The sequence below is a fragment of the Vidua macroura genome, chromosome 19 (genome assembly GCF_024509145.1).
Source record: "Vidua macroura isolate BioBank_ID:100142 chromosome 19, ASM2450914v1, whole genome shotgun sequence".
Taxonomy (NCBI): Eukaryota; Metazoa; Chordata; class Aves; order Passeriformes; family Viduidae; genus Vidua; species Vidua macroura.
In genome coordinates, this window is record NC_071589.1 from 11940769 (window position 1) to 11957488 (window position 16720).

Here is a 16720-nt window from a genome sequence, read left to right on the forward strand (position 1 = left end):
CGAGTATTAATCATCCCTGTGAATCTCCACAGTCCCATGGACATTGTCTGTGAGGTTCTGAGTGCAGGGAAAGGCAGCTGAAGAAATCACCACTCGTTGCTGCTGCCACTCCATCTGTGCCTTCCCTGGGAGCTGGGGGCACTTGGGAATGCCAGGATCAGAGCAGGGAACTGTTCTTCTAAACAATCTTTATTGGATTCAAGCTGACATCACATCTGTGTTGTGATCTCACACTGGCTGCAGCTCCTACTCTGGGTGCTGAGGGGGTTTTGTGCCCTGGCCTGCAGATTTTCTGCCTCTAACTGGGGTATTTCAGAGGGCAGGGTTAGATGGGATATTGGGAAGGAATTCTCCCCTGTGATGGTGGGAAGGCCCTGGCACAGGGTGCCCAGAGCAGCTGGGGCTGCCCCTGGATCCTGGAATGTCCAAGGCCAGGTTGGATGGAGCTTGGAGCACCCTGGGACAGTGCGAGGTGCAGGTGGAACTGGCTGACCTCGAGGGTCCCTCCCAACCCAAAGCATCCTGTGGCTGTGCTGAGGAATATCCTCCACCATCCCATCACAAACTGGAGGCCAGGGGGAGGAAAGCAGGAATTTTGCAGCCCATGGAACAATCCATAACTTGCACTTCATCCTCAGCCCCATTTTCCCGGTCTCTCTCTCCGCTATGACCAAACCCCCACCTCCTCTTCCCTTCCCAGCCTCCTCGGAAAGCAAAACCACGGGAGCAAAGTGAGACAACGCTCCTGGCATCTGCCTGGAGCCTCCCATGGCGCTGCAACCGGAGCACGGCCACAGAACATAGGGAGCTTTCTCCAAAGCCCCGGCGGCGGAAATCGCCGCCGCTCTTAATTCGAACCAGAACGAGATGGGCCCGGGGCGCGCACAAAGGCGGCCTTTGCTCGTTCCCAGGGTGCTGACAGGATGGGCCAGAGTCCATCCTGTGCAGCTGATGGGAGCAGCAGCACATCCTTAAACCTCAACACCTGGGCGCTGCTCCGGAGACCTCGGCAGAAACTTAGAAGGGAGGTTGCTGCCAGTGCCACTGGGGAGGTCCCTGGGGGATGCTGCAGCTGCTAAAAAGGGGGTTTGGAATGGACTTGGGGATCTCTAGAAAGCTCATTTATCAATGTAAACACAGTTTAGCTGCTTCATAAATCTGTTTTCTTTCCTCCTTTTCATCGGGTGTTGCTGTTGGGGCCAATGGGTTTCGTGGTGTGATCGGCTGCTGCTCGTGGGCATCGGTCAGATAAAGATGAGGGAAAGGGGATTTTTTTTTTTTTTTTTATTTCTATTAAATAGTTGGGTCTATGTGTGCTTAGAATTCCTCTTTTTATTCCATCTCTTCTAGGGATGGGTGCACTGCTATGGAAAAAGCAGAACTGGCCAAACCAAACCTCAGCCCAAACACTGACATCAACCCAAACATTTTTGAAGGTCAGGGTGAGTTTGGATAAGTAACCCATGTACCCAGTGGTAAGTAGAGCTGGTTAGGAAATGGATTTTCCACCTTCTGAAAAATTTGGAGATTGGATCTGTGTTTTTTGAGCAGCTGACATTTTGATGCTCTTTTCCCCAAACCAAGACAAATTCATTTAAGTGGCAATTTTAATAGCACCGGATCGGCTCATTTGTTATTTGGTTTCTTTTTGGGAAATTGTAAGACGGGGAAATAAAAATACCCACAAAATGCAGGCAAAGGAGCAGTTGATTTAGTAAATCCATCTCTCCCAAGCTGGCTGATCTGCCTTTATATGATTTTTAAAGAATATAAACTGTATTTCTTGGTACTTTTGCCACAGGTTGGGCCAGGGATGGCCTTGCAGCCCCTCAAACCTGATACTTTACCTAGAATAAGCTTGGTTGGAGGATTAGTTTCATTTCCATGATGTGTTTGTTGTGAAAATTAGAGGCATTTGGGCAAAATGTGATTCCACTGGGCAAAATTATGATTATTTTGGGTGTGTTTCTGGGTGTGGTGGTTGTCATCCTAATGCACAGGGCGTGCTAAGGAAGGTTGGCTTGGGACAACAGGGAATTGCAGAAAATTTGGGAAGGAAAATATTGGGATTTTTAATTTGATTGAAATACCATAAAATAATGTTCTTCAGCAGATCTCTCTTCACTTACAAGTTGAATATGGGACCAAAATAATCTAATTCAGGCCCTTCTCTGTCTTTTTCCGAAGTGTTATTATTTTATTTTTCATGAGCACTTAATTAAAGACTGAAAAAAAAATAAAAAAGGCAAACAACTCAGTCCTGAGCAACTCAATACTGAGCTTTGTGTCTAAAGGAAACTCCATGAAACGGGAATAAGGTAAAATAGTTCAATTATTGTCCATTGTTTACATGCTGGAGGACTGCAACTGTTTGGAATTGTTGAAGTAGTTAGGAAGGTGATCGGAACATTTGCCAGCAAATGACATAAATCCAGAATTAATTATAATGGCTTAAAAGGTTAAAAAGAGAGGGGATCATTGGTCCCTTGGTTTATTGTGAACTGTCAGGATAATGGAATTTTAATCAGCCCGTTTATTTTAGGAAGGATTAATTGCATGGCGCGATGCAGAAAATACAGGGAGCAACACTGGAATCGGAGCCGAGCTCGTAATTTTATTAAAGCAGATCAGTTGTAGCATCTTAATTTCCTCGGACATGTTTATGGGGAGCCATTTGTTTGGTCAAGAGTCTTTCCTGGCTGTTCAAGTTGCTGAAAATGAATGTGGTTGCTGAGCTGTGGCCTGGGAATCCAACCCCATCCCAGCTGGAAATGGGATTCAGGGGGAGCAGATGGAAAAGTGCAACAGGGAACTCTTCAGGGCTGGGGTAATGGCTTGGGTAAGGATTACCTGGAGGGTTTCACTGGAAGAAAGGGGCAGAAGGGAGGTTCAGGTTGGTCATCAGGAGGAATTTCTTCTTGGAATTCCCTGCCATGGTAATGGAAAATGGGATTTAGGGGGAGCAGATGGAAAAGTGCAACAAGGAGATCCTCAGGGCTGGGATAATGGTTTGGGTAAGGATTATCTGGAGGGTTTCACTGGAAGAAAGGGGCAGAAGGGAGGTTCAGGTCGGACAGCAGGAGGAATTTCTTCATGGAAAGGGTGGATCTGGATGGATCTGGAGGATTTTGCTGCCCTGTGTTTCTGTCTTTGCTCTCTCCCTGCACCCTGTGCTTCCTCATGGACAGCTGCGCTCTGCCAGGACAAGGCACTGGGAAGGTGGATGTTGTCCTGATCCAGCCTGGGAATCTCTCTCATCTTCGTCTTCATCCTCATCTTCATCTTCATCAGGATTAGTTCCAATTAAGCCATCTTTGCCCTATCAGTAGAACCCTGTTCACAGCAGTTCCCCAGAGACATTGAAGCACGATTGAAATCGATGAAATTCAATCAGGAGAGCATCCAATTCAATCAGGAAATCATCCAATTCAACCAGGAAATCCTGACTGAAATCGTGGCAGATTGAAATTAATATTCATGAGCCGGCTTTAAAAGGAAAAAGATCACTTTACTTTTTAAAAGTGGAGCTTTTTAGTGAGACATCATCCATGGCTTTTGCCAGAGATGGTACAGAGCACATGACCACAGCTTCTGTCACAACACCAGAGCAAACAGAGCTGGGGGAACTTGGGGGGATTGGTGAACAATTTCTACTTCTCTTTCTTCTTTAAATAAAATTATTTGTTTAGCTTGAAAGCCAATCCAGACTGGGCTGGAGACAGCAGCTGGCACAGCCACAGGGAGACACTGCCCCTTCCAAGAGGAAAAGGGGCTCACATGACAATTTCTGAGTTACTCCAAACAAATAACCATGAAATGGAGTGGAGGAGAGTCCTCCACTGGATTCCTGTAATATTCCATTTATAGTTTCAGGCTTTTCCCAGGCTGGGATAAGAAAATGTTGGCTGACATCTCCAGAAAGGAAAGGAAATATTCTCCTGGAGGTAATGCTTTGAGATTATCAAGTGGGTTTTTATTTGGTATCAATAATAAATCACTACTGGGCCCATGTGATTGTAGCCAGAATGTAAAATACACCCATTAGTAGGCTTGGAGGTTGCTAAACTTGGCCTGCAAACTCCTTTCTCTGTGCAGCACTGTGTCTGTGCTTGTCATGGTCTTTGGAGGCCCTTCAGTCAATGATGGTGTTGAAATTCAACTCAGAATGCTGTTTTAGACCAAAAATAGAACCATTTTTTCATTTGGAATGGGGCTTTTTTTTACACCTTTGAATTATTGCTTCACCTCAGATGTGTTCTGAGTGAGGAACCTCTCCACAAACAACTCCTGCAAGGAGATTGGACCTCAGAAAATGGTGTTAAACACTTGTTTCGACCATCCTTATTAGTTTTGATCCATTCATTTTAGCCCTATGCAGGGTGGTGGAAGGAGACACAGAATTCCTGAGGTGATCATTTTTCCAAGAAAATACCTGAGAGGTGAATGTCTGAAAGCAGAAGTGGCCTGTAGAGCAAGGACAAAGCTGCTGCTTTGATTAAAACCAAAACACAACAGCCCCACTTTTTTATTTTTGCCAGAAGTGCTGTCAGAGAGGGAAACGTTTTTGATGATGTTCCCTCAAAATCTGCAAGGGTGATGGGTAACACTTGGAAATGCTGCACGGCCTGCAGAGCTCATCCTTGCCAGACAAACAACACGGCTGCTCACTGCAAAATCCAGTTTTTGGGGGAAGAGAAGCACCAGACGCTCCACAGGGAAGGTCCAGTGGGTGATGGCTGATGGAGCCACCCCATTGCTGCTCCAAAAACGGGGTCTGGGCAGCACTGCCAGCCCAGGGAGCCCATGGCAGGAGGGGCTGAGTTTCCCTGCCACGGTTTCCCTGCCATGGCTTCCCTGCCATGGTTTTCCTGCCATGAGCGGGCCGTGATTTCCCTGCCGTGAGCAGGCCATGGTTTCTCTGCCATGGTTTCTCTGCCATCGTTTCCCTGCCATATCCAGTCTATGGTTTCCCTGCCATGAGCAGGCCATGGTTTCCCTGCCATTGTTTCCCTGCCATGGTTCTCCTGCCATGTACAAGTTGTGGTTTCCCTGCCATGTCCAGGCCATGGTTTCCCTGCCATCGTTTCCCTGCCAGTTGTTTCCCTGACATGGTTCTCTTGCCATGTACAGGTTGTGGTTTTCCTGCCATGAGCAGGCTGTGATTTCCTTGCCATGCTTTCCCGGCCCTGTACATGCCATGTTTTCCCTGCCATGATCAGGCTGTGGTTTCCCTGCCATGATTTCCCTGCCATTATCAGGCCATGGTTTCCCTGCCATGATCAGGCCATGGCTTCCCTGCCCTGTCCAGGCCATGTTTTCCCTGCCATGTTTTCCATGCCATTTACTTTTTCCTGCCATGATCAGGTCATGGTTTCCTTCCCATGCTTTCCCTGCCATGCTTTCCCTGCCCTGTACATGCCATGGTTTCCCTGCCCTGTCTAGGCCATGCTTTCCCTGCCATGTTTTCCCTGCCATGTTTTCCATGCCATTCACTTTTCCCTGCCATGATCAGGTCATGGTTTCCCCTGCCATGCTTTCCCTGCCCTGTTCAGTCCATGATTTCCCTGCATGATCAGGCCATGCTTTCCCTGCTCTGTACATGCCATGCTTTCCCTGCCATGATCAGGCCATGGTTTCCCTGCCCTGTCCAGGCCATGCTTTCCCTGCCATGTTTTCCCTGCCATGTTTTCCATGCCATTTACTTTTCCCTGCCATGATCAGGTCATGGTTTCTTTGCCATGCTTTCCCTGCCCTGTTCAGGCCATGTTTTTCCTGCCCTGTTCAGGCCATGCTTTTCCTGCCATGCTTTCCCTGCCATGACTTCCCAGCCTTGTCCAGGCGATGTTTTCCCTGCCACATTTTCCATGCCATTTGCTTTTTCCTGCCATGATCAGGCCATGTTTTCCATGCCATTTACTTTTCCCTGCCCTGTCCAGGCCATTCTTTCCCTGCCATGCTTTCCCTGCCCGGCCGTGCTCCCCACAGTGCCTGGAGGTACCTGCGGAAGCCGAAGAGCCCCAGGCTGGCTCCAGAGCCCTGCACAGACGAGCGGAGCCAGAGGGCTGCTCCCCAGCCCCAGCACACAGCCCTCCTTTCAGCACCTTCCCTCACACAAAGACTGACTTATCCCACCTTTCTCCCCCCTCTCTCTCCCTCTGTCTCTGCTCCCCGTAGCCCCGGCCATGAAAAGCCCTCCACGTGCAGCCCAATAAAAGTCCTGTGCCACCTCCTCCTCTCCCCCTCCCTTCCCATCCACAACAGCGCTGCCAAAAAAGTGGGGGGAAAAAGAAAAAAAATGGTAAAAAAAGGGAGAGTGAAGGCTGGGACTGGAGGGAGTTAAACCTGGAACTCATTTAGCAAAAGGGACTTTAGTTAACAAGAAAGTTACCCATCATGAACTGCCAGTAACACCTCGAGTGATCCTAAATCCATTACCCAGAGACTTAGCCCTGGCTGAGTTTGATTTTATGAACTGTGAGGCTGCTATGTTGAAAGTCTGCAAATTGGACATAAATTGGGCTGCAGAAGGCTGGGGAGCTGCAGGGGTTGGGGGTTTTTCTCTCCCCGGTGACGTAAGGAGGCTCCGGCCGCAGATCCGCACGCTCCGGCCACGGGGCTGCTCAGGACACCCCAGGACAGAGCTGGACAGTCAGGGAAAGCTCCCAAAACCTCAAACCTGGGATTTTGGGATGTGCTGGATGAGGATGGGCAGGTCCCTGCACTCGCTGAGCCTCAGAGCCTCCCATTGTGAACCCTGGGAGTTCCCGCTCTTCTCATCTTCAGCACCTCGCTTGGTTTTGTTTTTGTTGGGGTTTAGTCTCCAAAATTCTGTGATGCAGAGCAAACTCCAAGAAAAGAGACTGAATTTGATGAAAGCAGGAGGCAGGGGGTGTCTGCATGGGATGCTGCAGCGTTTGCTGCTCTGTTTGGATTTTAGGGCTGCTTTGGTTGCTGAAATGCAGCCTCAGCGCATCATATTTTCTCATGTATAATCAGAGTGTTGGGTAATTCATGCAATTTTCAAAATAAAGAAGCTTCAAGTTGAGTGTTAGCTAATTTTACAACCTCAGATAAGTTATAAAAGCCAGAGGATGAGGTGAGGCACAAGGTGCATGTGAGGCAGGTGAATCCTGGGGGCACAGAGCAGGAATCAGGAGCTCAGAGGCACAGGCAGCAGAATCCCCTGTGTTATTCCTGAAATTCAGAATTTTGACAGAGTTTTGGTTCATTATTCTGGTTTTGTTATCATTTCAATCTCCTGCTATTTGCAGGATTTGCATTTGCTGTGGCAGGGCTTTGTAAATTATGTTAAACGAAGGCGTCGTGGCCTTGGAAGAGAAATTTGGATCTGGTTTTATGTTCCCAAATGGAATTCCTGCTGCCATCACATCCCAAAGGATGTCCTGGCTGCAGCAGGAGGCAAAGTAGGGTTGGTGCTTGCCCTGGTGACTCAGGAATCCATTGGAAATCAAACATCCTCTGCTTCTTTGGATTCTTTGCTTCTTTTAATCCCAAAGTCAGGATTAAATGTGCTAGAGGGTATTTCTTGTTGGGACTCAGATGTTTGTTAATTCTGATCTCTGTCACAGTCTCACAAACCCTGAGTTCTGCAGCCCTTCACTCTGACAAACTAAAAATGGAGCCCTGTCTCTCTCTAAAGGCCTTTTAAGGATAAACTGTCCAGTTAAGAAATGACACCTCAATTATTTTTACTTTTAACCCAAGAACCAACCACCCAATGCCCACAATGAGGACTTCTTTATCCAATTACACAAAACCACCCAAACCCATGGAGAAGGAGGTGAAGAAGAAGGAGCAGCCTCCACCCTAAAACCTCCACCTTGCTTTATATCTATTCCTGTATTCTAAACCCCAAACTCTGAGTTTTCCCCCCTGTGACATCACACACTTCTATCCAAACTCCACCCCCACAATCCCAGTTCTGTCATTCCATTCTGGAAGCTTCTGCACGGCCTCAGGTCAGTGCAGTGTTCTCCTGGGGGTCAGAGCCTGGCAGCACAGAAAGCCTGGAATTCTCAGCAGTATCCATGCTTCCAACAATCCTCCTCCACCATTCCCAACATCCCAATGGCTGCTGGAGTCTCCTTCACCTTCTGCTGGGTCTAGACTAAAAATTCAATAATTAAATATGAATTTAATTTTGACCCTAATTAAAGATACAGCCATCATCAGCTCCCAGTAAATGGGGCAGAAGAAGTGGTTTTTACACATAAATTTGTATGAAAATTTGGTTTTTCTGCTCCGTGGCTGAACTGATTTTTTTGTTATTGTCATGCCTTGAGTCAAACTGAAGCAAAGGCCTTTGGATTCCTTAGAAATAGGAAACAAAAATAGGATTCAGGAAGAAAATTCTTTCTTTTTCTCTGCTTTAGCCTTTATTTTACCCCTGATGTTTTAAAATTTAGGCGAATTTTGAAACAAAGTTTTGCAAAATGTAAAATCACCAAGTTTGTGATAAAACCTCATTCTGCTAAAGAAGGATTTCTGCAAAACTGCATTTTTGAGATGAAGTCAAACATTTCTTGAGCCCATTTATGCATTAAAACTTCAGCAGAACCCAGCAAAGACGGGAGTTTGCAAAGCGATAAAATCAGAGGGTTTCTCTCTAACTCAGAAATACTTTTTATCTTTAAATGAAGCACATTCACAGATTAAAAAAGGCACATGCACAGATTAAATCAAGCACATTACCCAGCAAAGACAGGAGTTTGCAAAGTGATAAAGTCAGAGGGTTTCTCTCTAACTTAGAAGTACTTTTTAGCTTTAAATTAAGCCCATCCCCAGATTAAATAGGGCACATTCAGAGATTAAATAAGGAAAACACACAGCTTTTCTGCATGGGGAACGCATGGCCACCAAATCTCAGCACAAAATCTCTGAAGATTTGATTTAGAAGATCAGTTTATAAAATTCTGCAGCATCCTTTGCCTCTCAGCTCCAGTTCTGGCCAGTCCCTGCCCTGACCCAGCACAGCACCTCCTCTGTTATTTGATAAGCAAAGCCAAGCCAGGGCTAATTTTCCCAGCAAGGTGGCAACAATTCCGTGTGTGATATGTGAGGGAGAAGCACAGGCAGCTCATTTGGGTAATTTCTTACCCTTCTGGCTTCTGCAATGTTTCTTTAGGGGGCACTGAATATGAGTGATTGAGTGAGAGGGAGCCCGACAGAATTAGCACACACTGGATCTTTTGACCAAGGGGGAAAGAAAAAAACCCAAAAACAAAACAGTCGAATGTTGGTCTAGGGGCACGTCCCCTTAGGATTTGGGAAAGAAAAACACCAAACCACGTTCGTTTGGTGCTCCTCGAGCAGAGCAGCGCCTTCAATTAAAACCCATTTCAACAAAATAAAAAGACACTTAATCTTGGATCCAAAATAGCTCTGGAATGGCAGCAGCACCGCCCAGCCCAGGGGTATTTCCAAGGCAAATCCAGCGTGCTGATACCCTCCCATGAAATGCTTTTCTGAGAAATTTTTGGCAATTCCCTGCTGGAGTTTCCAGCAGTGCCCGTGAATGGCCCCTCTCAAGTGGGCACCTCCTCAGGGTCACCCTGGTGCCACCCAGAACTTTCCAGCGTTTGTGCAAAGGGTTGTGTTTGTCCTATAACCTAAATACAGGTAAAATTCCTCTGCTCTTTTCCTGTTTTCCCCTTTTCTTTCTTTTTTTATGAATTAATTTGTGTTTGTGAGCCAATGCCTTCTGCTGTCTGCATGGAAAAGTCCGCATTTTTCTCCCATAAATCCAAGGAGAAATGATCCCTAATTTTAACACCAGAATGTCTTTGGAACCTTCACGTGCCTTTCCATGACCTGGGAAAATGCAAGCCCTGATTTCCAGCTCGTTCACCTGCACTTCTGTGAGCTCAAGGAATATTGTGGGATGTATCCAGTGATGTCTCTTGTGGGAATCCAGCACATCCCTCTGGCTGCCCTGGCTATCTCCAGACCCTGGCAGGGGGCTCAGGGACCTTGGCACGAAGTCAAAATCACCTGTGGCTTTGATTTTAGCCCGTGGGAAAAGCTGCCAACGTTGTGTGAGGAATTACAAACCACAAGGGTTTGAGCAGTGTGGTGGTTGAGTTAACACAGGGTGAAAAAGTAGAATTTTGGGGTTTTTAGAATGGGATTCAGGGGGTACAAGATGGAGGGATTTGGGCGTGTCCTGACCTTCTTCTCCTTCTCCTTGCCCTCCATGTCTCGCTGTGCTGGTGACACTTTTCTGTTGATTTAAGGCACAGACACACTGTCCAACATCAATGGCAGACATTGGCACGTTATTGTAACCACGGCACACGGAGTTTTGGGTATAAAGTGAACACTGCCCTGAGGGCAGACAGAATGCCATGGCCGAGCTGCTGGACAGAGCTCAGCAGGGCAGAGAGAGAATGTTCTAGATCAGGGAAAATAAACCTTGAGAAGCCGACCCTGCGCATTCAGACTCCTCCTTTGGCCGCATGGGCTGGGAAAAAAGGACTTTTACACTCTTGGGGTCACCTCGACACCCGGACCCCGAGAGTCTCTGTGCTTCAGGGAGCTGCATTCCCGGTGGATTCTCTGCAGGATCATCCCCATCCCACCTGGAGCAATCCCTGGGGTCTCAGGAGTGGGGAGAGACCCAAGAGCAGCGTCCTTCTCCAGCACTGGACAATGAGCTCTCCGTGCCTTACCTTGGAGTGGACACCTGGCCCTGGTGCCCTGCACCCCAGCAGAGCTGCAGGGACCCCTGAGGAGCCTCTGGGATTGTCAGATTTTAGGGTGAATCACACCCAAACACAACTTTTGGGGCTGTAACTCTGCATTTCATCACTGAGCTGCTCAAAACCCTTGCCTGGATCCACCCCAATTTTTTTTGTATTCTTACATGCAATGCAACCTGTGGGCTTTTAGGGCCTGACTTCCAGAAAGGCTGAGCATCCAGGGCTCCTGCTTACCTTGAAGCCACACAAATCCCTCTGGATGTGGCAGCAGCTCCAGCTCCAGGGATATCTGGGGTCACCATGGCACAGCCTCGCTGCTCAAAGCTCTGAATTTTATTTTAAAGAGGTTGAGCAGAGCTTGTCTTAGCCCCACAGCCAAGATCCTCCTCACACAGGCAAGCTTGAGCTCCTCACCCACTACCAGGAGGGCATGAAAAAGTATTTAAAGAGAATTTATTTGTGCCGAGCAACAATAGCAATAGTTAATCTCTTATATTAAAACCTTTAATGACTTCAGGGACTTATGAAACCATCAGAGCCCGTTTAATGAGGGCCTGCTCTGGCCCACACTTTTTCAAAGCTGAAATCTTTAATAGAGCAGAAAAGAAATCCACAGTTTGGAGGGGGAGTTTGGGACTGTACAAAAAATTATGGAGCTGTTTGGTTTGCAGGACTCCTGTTCCTGCTGGGCAGTGCTCTGATGATGTATTAGGGGAGCCTGTCAGCAGGGCCGTGGAGCTTCATGATGCATTACAGCAATAAGTCGTTTGTAATACATCATCTGCAGCAGCTGCTGGCCCGCATTGGAGCCTCAAACCAACATTAGGCAAGGATTTCAACGTGCACCAAAGCCGTTTTCTTCCTTTCTCCCTTTCCCTCCCTGTCTCCAGGTCCTTCTCTCCCGCTTGCTCCCGACCTCACCCTGCCAATAGCAATTTGCTGGTGATTTATCCGTCCTGGCTCTCCCATGAAATTCCTTTTTGGTGGAACTAGTGGAGCACAATTCTCTGCTGGCCAGGCAGGAGAGTGAGGGTGGCTGCAGGGGAGGAGAGGTGTAATCCCTTCAGACTGCAGCTCTGGCAGGGACCAGCACATGTCTGAGGGGACACAGAATGTCAGTTTTGGGGTGCAGGGCAAGGAAGGGCCTGGTTTGCTGTCACTCATTAAGAATTAGCAGTTAAGCCCTTCTTTAGTTGCATCCTGATCTTAGTTCTGGTATTTTTTTCTATCAACAATATTAGGAATTCTCACTAATCCATGGAAACACCCAAAATAACTTCATAAACAGAGGTGAACTCTCAGCCATTGCAATGATTGATCTCAGAGGTTTTTAGCAAGAGGCTCCCTCACCTTCCTCACCTCTGCTCCAAAGCTGGGCAGGTTCTGGTGCCAGACACAGGCAAGGAAATGAACCACTGGAGTGTCCAGGTAGCATCCCAATAATCCCATTTTTACATTTCCAAGCCTTGTCTGCCTCCTCTGCTCCACTTGGCCTTCACACAAGCAGACCTCTGGAACCTCATCAAATACCCTGAACCCCTTTTTATTCTTTTTTTTTTTTCAGTCCTGAAAACTCATTTTGCTCTGTTGCTCTTCTGCAGTTTCCTTTAGAGGGGTGAAATATTCCAGCCCTGATCTCACCATTTCCCAAGCTTGAAGGTGCCTGGTGGCACAGCCAGGGTGATGTTTCCATATGGGATAGGGGGGAATTGGGACCAGGTGTAGGTGCCTGGCTGTGGGATCAGGCCTTGCCCCAGAGTTATCTCCTGCTCTCCTCAGCGCAGCTTGGCTCAGGAGATAATCTAATGTTCAGTGGGAACTGCTGGATACACTGTCCATGCACACACACTGCAGAGCTTGTTGTGTTTCCAGGGATTGTTTTGATTTTGAACTTTCTTTTTTGAGCATTTAATGCCCTGCACTTCTTAAATCACAGCCCAGCGGAAAGCAAGAGGGGAAAATCACATCCATGGCTTGTTACCATGCATGAGGCATAACCAAGTGCTTCAAATCCCTGAGGGGATTACTCAGGAATCACCAGGCCACCTGGAGTTTCATTATGGCTCTTACAAACAGGCTTTTAGCAAGAAGGATGAGGTGGGGAGGGGAGAGGGGTCTTCTGTTTAAGCCCTGAAAAGAGACGAAGTTCACAGAGCTGAACAATGGCTCAGCCGAGTCAGCTGAGCCCAGGGGCTGGAAAGGATTAATCAGAGCGAGAAATGTCAGCTCAGAACAAAACCTTCAGCAGCGTGGCCAAGCCACAGGGCTCTGCAGAGAGCAGCCTGAGTCACTCCCCAACCACGCAGGACCTCTCCCCCTGCCCAGGCTGGGAGTCAGGGCCTTGGCTTGGAGTCCAGCTCCTCCTTGCTCTGTCACCAGCTCCAGCCCCACCAGGAGCAGAGCCCCTCTCCCACTCCCGGGTGTTTCCAGGCCCCTTGGTTAGCCCAGGAATCCTCCTCTCCAGGAATCCTCCATTTCTCTCCCGTGAGAAATGCGACTCGCTTCCAAAACTTGAAAAGGTTTATTACAACCTTATCAAAAATACAACAGAAGGCTGAAGAGAGAAAATACTGCAGCGCCAGGAGCAGAGGATTTTCCCCACCACGTGCTCACCCACACAGTGGAGGGTTCACCTTTTAACCCTTTTTCCTCTCCCAAAATTCTGTCCATCGACTCCTTTGCTGTCCAGCGGTGGAGATCACTTTGAGTGGAGGTCAGCTGTTGCCATGGTAACGAGCTGATCCTCCCAAATGTCCCAAACCCAGGCCACCCCATGATAGAAACAGAACTATAAATCTACAGAACTTCTCTTAACATTTATATGTGATATTTGCCTTTTCATTGTGAGACTCAGCCGTGGCATTACTCACCTATCACCTCTACCACATCTTTTTCTTTTGTTTATCCACAGGATCCAGCACACAGAAGCACTTTGCAATTTTGGGGCGTTTTTAGAGCATTTTTTGGAGAAGGATGTTGTTTCAGTCTCAGTTAACACCATCCTCCTTCCAGGTCAAACATTTCTTCAGACAGTGAGATGATGCTACTGATTTCCAAGTGCTTTGTTCTACTTTTATCTAAATTAAACTTCCCACTTGGTGCCACCTTTGTAGATTCATATTATTTATGATCCAAACATTTCTAATGTACATATTTAGAGGAAAAAATTCAAAATATTAAACCTCTTCACCCTTGAACTCCTCCAGCTCACTCCTTCCTTTTTCACATAATGCCAGGACTTTGTAAGGACATAAGGTGATATTTTGTAATATTTTGCAAGATTGCGAGAAGGAATCTTCTGGCCTGCACTAAGAAAACAAATAACTGGCTATAAGGATTGTCTTGGACGTCACTTTTGATTAGAGTTAATCCCAGGTGGTGAAGGAATGGATGACACATCTGTGAGAAATGCTGGTGCTGCTTTCAGGCTGGGCAAGAATAATCCAGGCTTTGCAGCTGAGGGGTTTATCTGCAGGAATCTATTATTTATTGAATTTATAAATACATCCAGGAGCTCTCAGGAACCCTTAAGTAGCCCATCCCCATCACAAAATATTTGTTTGCTGACCTAGACAAGAAATCCTGGAAGGATAAAAGGGATTGATGGCACGGGATGCCCTCAGCCATCAGCAGGATAATGCAGGTGGACAAATGTGCAGAGCTGAGGATCCAGAGCTGGTGACAGCATCCCTGGATTGTTCCTTCAAATCCACTGAGGGTTTTCCTTCCCTGCCAGCTGAGGGGAGTGGGGATTCCTGCACGGAGCCTGGGGGATGCTGGGTCCTGCTGTGCCTCAGACCTGCAGCACTTCCCTCCTTGGAAGGGTCAGGAGTGGGAACAGCTCACGCTGCTCTCTCTGAGGAACTCCAGCTCCACAGGCTGGGAATTCCAGCCCAGGAACCCTAAGGGGACTGGGACATCATTTTTTCCCTCCAGCTCCACCTTTATTGAGGATAAAAAGAATGTCATCAAATACTTTTAGTGCTGGAATTAAAGTCCTTCATCACAAGCTTTCAGCTGGATGCCAGGTTGGAGCTGCTGAAAGAAAACCAAGCTAAAATTCTCCTTCTGCATTTGTTCTGTCACTCTGTTAAAAGGGAACAGCTGAACAAATTATCAACATTTTGTGAGGATTAGGAAAATTGATCCAGGCTGACTCACTGCGTGCCTCTATAACCCCGAGTCATGGTAAAACCCAGGAAATGAGACTGGGACTGGAAAGGGTGAGAGAATTCTTGTATTCTTGGAGCATCCTCCAATGCCAAATTGCCAGACTCGGTTTTCCACTGGCTCTTTACACCCTGCTAGAAGTCAGAACATTATTGCCCCAGCCTGACCATTTCTTCTTGAGGTGTTACCCTATGAGTTTTGTTACTCTGGGAAAGCACAGCTTCTTAATTCACTTTAAGCTGTGCATGCTAAATATCAGAAATGGGTCAAAAGTTAAACCATCATTACAGACCAAGTGTTACTAAACTGTATTTAATCCAAAGCAATGCATAATAAGAACTTTTAGCCCTGTCAGGACATGTTGGGGACAGTAAATGAGACCTTTACATTGAAGAACTTTGAGGAGAGACAAAAAAATGCCTGAATATCTGCAAAATAATTTATTTCAGACTAAGGAAGGAGCAGGTATTTTGCATATATTTGAAGGTAAGAAAATGTGTGCATTCCCAACCCTCAGAGTTAGCTTGCAGTGTTGGAAGGGATGGTATTTATATTTGTATCTCGTTCAAATAAGGAGTTCTGACCCAGAATCTTCCAGAGCCTCTGTTCCTGCCCTGCCTAGAAGAGATCCAGCAGCTCCTACAAGGCTCCTCCAGGTCACAGGGTTACCTTCAGGACAGCCCCAGCTGCTGGGAAAGCCTCGCCTCGGTGCCAGCTTTCAGTATTTGAGACATTGTTCTAATGAGAGACGATCTGCCTGCAGAGGTCACTTTGAAGGCTGTGAATTTTGGCACAGGGGACACAAGGGAAGAGCCTGAAGTTGTGTCAGGGCAGGGTTTAGGTTGGATATTGGGAAAAAGTTCTTCTTCCAGAGGGTGGAGCTTGGATATTGAAAAAGGTTCTACCCACGAAGGTGTAGGTTGGATATGGGAAAAGTTTTTTTCTCCCAGAGGGTGGAGCTTGGATATTGGAAAAGGTTCTTCCCACAAAGGTGTAGGTTAGATATTGGAAAAGTTTCTTCTCCCAGAAAGTGTAGGTTGGATGTTGGAAAAGAGTCTTTCCCTGGAGAGGGGAGGTTGGATACTGGAAAAGGTTCTTCCCACAAAGGTGGAGATTGGATATCGGAAAAGTTTTTTCTCCCCAAGGGTGTAGGTTGGATGTTGGAAAAGGTTTTTCCCCCTGAGGGTGTAGGCTGGATATTGGGAAATTTTTCTTCCCCCAGAGGGTGTAGGTTGGGCGTTGGAAAAGAGTCTTTCCCTGGAGAGTGGAGGTTGGATACTGGAAAAGGTTCTTCCCACAAAGGTGGAGGTTGGATATTGAAAAAGTTTCTTCTCCCAGAGGGTGGAGCTTGGATATTGAAAAAGGTTCTTCCCACAAAGGTGTAGGTTGGATATTGGAAAGGTTTCTTCTCCCAGAAAGTGTAGGTTGGATGTTGGAAAAGAGTCTTTCCCTGGAGAGTGGAGGTTGGATACTGGAAAAGGTTCTTCCCACAAAGGTGGAGGTTGGATATTGAAAAAGTTTTTTCTCCCAGAGGGTGGAGGTTGGATGCTGGGGAAAGGTTCTTCCCCCAGAGGGTGTTCGGGCACAGGGAATGCTCACAGCACCAAACCTGCCAGAGCTCCAGAGGGATTTTGGTGTCTTTGGGGGTGGTGCTGTGCAGGGCCAGCAGCTGGATTCGATGATCCTTGAGCATCCCTCCCACCTCAGGACATTCTGGGATTCCATAAAACCTCCTCAGCGGCAGGAGAGCCACCGCTGCCCCATTGCCCGAGGCCAGACTTTGATTTGAGCCCCGATGCTGGGTGAACAACCGATGAAATCCCCGCGGCTGG

General features: G+C 47.4%; 1 long non-coding RNA gene across 3 annotated transcripts; it reads left to right on the plus strand.

Annotated features, from left to right (window-relative positions):
* Positions 1-238: 238 nt before the first annotated feature.
* Positions 239-2645, plus strand: LOC128816865 (uncharacterized). Of its 3 annotated transcripts, none has more exons than XR_008440035.1 (3): positions 239-307; positions 1351-1475; positions 2543-2645. It is a non-coding gene; the product is annotated as an uncharacterized LOC128816865 (long non-coding RNA). The 3 variants fall into 3 exon arrangements; XR_008440036.1 differs by lacking the exon at positions 239-307 and adding an exon at positions 320-435; XR_008440037.1 differs by lacking the exon at positions 239-307 and adding an exon at positions 588-731.
* Positions 2646-16720: the final 14075 nt, after the last annotated feature.